Consider the following 2,500-nt stretch of genomic DNA (forward strand, 5'->3'; position numbering starts at 1 on the left):
CTAGCCAGCCTCATCGTCATTATCCTCCCAAACAACCTCAATACGACCGACCCAATCGTTACAGGTCTCCAACCTGAAACAGTACCCAGCTCCTTCGGGTCGGCCGACTTGGGTAGCAATCGGGTCTTGCACTCCTTGAAGGCCCGGGGAACGACTCCACGTACCATCCATACCGTGAACAGCCTCGCCAGTTGCTTCCCGTCCGGGTCCCAGTTCGTAATGGCCTGTCTACGAATCCCGTCTGGGCCCGGCGCAGAGCCCGGTTTCATCCTAGCCAAGTTAGACTTCACTTCGGACGCCAGGATAGGGTGGTAAAATGGCCCATTATCAGCGATCAGCCCCGTCTCAAAGCCCTCCAACCGATGGAACGCTCTCACCGTCTCCCATCTCTCCCGGAAGCCCTCATACACCAACACACGCGGCAAATCACAACCAAGCGGAGTCAGGCCATCCAGAATCCGGCGAGCCAACCCCTTCCTGGCCACAACATAGCCACGCTGCTGATGATAGAACACCTCCTTTCTCCGGTGCAGCCGCCTGCCCCAGCCCTTCATGGCACGACCTCGAGACGGGCGCCTCGCCCCATTAACTGGCCACACAACCTTACCCCCCAACGCTTCCATGAGTTCCAGAGCAGAAGAGTCGATCAGGTCAGGCTCCCGACCTGCTCTCTCAACTAGGGCAGCAGTGGCCCGGTCCTCCTCATCCCCCGCCAGCAGAATCCCCATCACCTTCTCCTCCACCATGTCGGGGAGCTCCGGGGGCAAGGACCATTTCTGGGGCAACGCCCTGATTGCCAGGGAACGCCGTCTCGCACCAGACACACTGCCTGCCGCACCGCCGCACAGGATTCTCCATTTCCCCCTCACTTGTTCCCTTGTCTTGCCCGTATTCAACACCCGGGCCACAATCGCAAACCTCGCAGGGTTACCATCATATTCCTCCATCAAAGCTCTGAGGCGGACCACCTCCCCCTCACTCCAAAGCTTCGTCACACCCGGCCTAGCGGGGCCCTGGCTCCGACCACACCGAGACCCGAACCATTCATCTGCATGTGCATGCCGCTTGTGCTGAGACACCCCCACAGCTGTCCCAAAACACCGCCCACAGAGGTCACACTCAACCCCCGTGACGACACTCTCACCACGCACCCCACCACACTTGGCGGCATGACATTGGATCGAATGACTGTTGTCACCACGCCTATCGCACTTACGGCATGCATATTCGACCACGACACCCCCATGCCGGATGGCAAAATGCCTCCCAAGCATACGGATGCCCCCAGGCCGATCACCACACAGTGAACACTCAAAAGTCTCTCGAGGCAGATGCACCAGAACCGTCTCAGGGGGGGCCGCCACACCCCCCCCAAATCCCGCCAGGCCCTCATTCACAGTCCCAACCCTACGAAGTGAACCGCCCTGTTGAACAAGTTGTGGGTCCAGCACGACCGGCCCTGCCCCATCTCTCATCCCAGAGACAGAGGCGGTCCTTAATTCGGACACCACTGAGGAGTTGTCAAGAGCTTCGCCATCCGTGATCCACCCGCTCCTTCGGCACGTCTGGCTGTGATTCTGACTCTGTGCAATTGCTAGCGCGGACTTCCGATCCAAGGAGTTTTCGCAACCGTGGCCCGTAGAAGTGACTACGGGCCGTTTGGGGTCCCAGTCCAATGCCTCTGGCGGTTGGTCCCCGTGGCCACCAGAGAGGTTGATTCGCAGACCATCGGCGTGCCCACCCTCAAACACGCCGCGGGGAGGTAGCCCAAGCGGCAGCGGCCCCTCTCCAAACCGCCCCTCAGCCGATTTTGATCCCCCAGCACGGCCATCCTGGGATGTCCGATCATTCCCAAACATCGGAACAACAGACAATAAAGCGGACTTCGACTTTGACTTCAGTCTGACTGGGAATAGTTTGAAAGATCTAGGTCTTCCCCTCACAGAGACTACACTTCGGAATCACAACCCTGACAGCAGCCGTCCAACCTGACCGGTAAGACCCTTCCAAAGCCGGACAACCAGATCGACCCACTAGGGAGAGGCCCCCATAGCCAGTATGAAGAGCTCACACCCCGTAAAGCCTCCCAGCCGCCGACACGCAACCCCGCTGCCAGAGCCAAATATGGACTAAAAAGCCCACGGCCATCATCATATTCTCGAGAATGTTTATTTTGAGGTACGTGGCCAGCAGCCCTGCAGGCTACCGCTCGACCTTCGTCTCGCTCGCACCTCTCTAGGGATTGAGAAACACATCCAGCAGGAGCAGGGAGGGCCAGAAAGCAACAAGGTTACCCCCGCACCCTTACCCCACTCCCGATCATTGCCACTTGGAGGCACGGCATACACATGCCGATTCGGTTCGTCTCGATCTCGCCACTACACAGTCACCCCAGGCCTACCAACAGGGCGCCGGGCAACGCACCTGCCAGCCTACACAAGAGTTGGAGAGCGACCCACAGTGGGTAGGAACCGTCCACTCGACGTCAGCAAGCCGAGGT

The 2,500-nt window shown here is 59.2% G+C and overlaps 1 pseudogene; it reads right to left on the bottom strand.

Annotated features, from left to right (window-relative positions):
* The window catches only part of LOC147054926 (28S ribosomal RNA), a 9,679-nt pseudogene that overhangs the window by 3,572 nt on the left and 3,607 nt on the right, over positions 1-2,500 (bottom strand).

This window comes from Syngnathus leptorhynchus, chromosome 7, assembly GCF_054491065.1.
Source record: "Syngnathus leptorhynchus isolate UIUO chromosome 7, UIUO_Slep, whole genome shotgun sequence".
NCBI classification, from domain to species: domain Eukaryota; kingdom Metazoa; phylum Chordata; class Actinopteri; order Syngnathiformes; family Syngnathidae; genus Syngnathus; species Syngnathus leptorhynchus.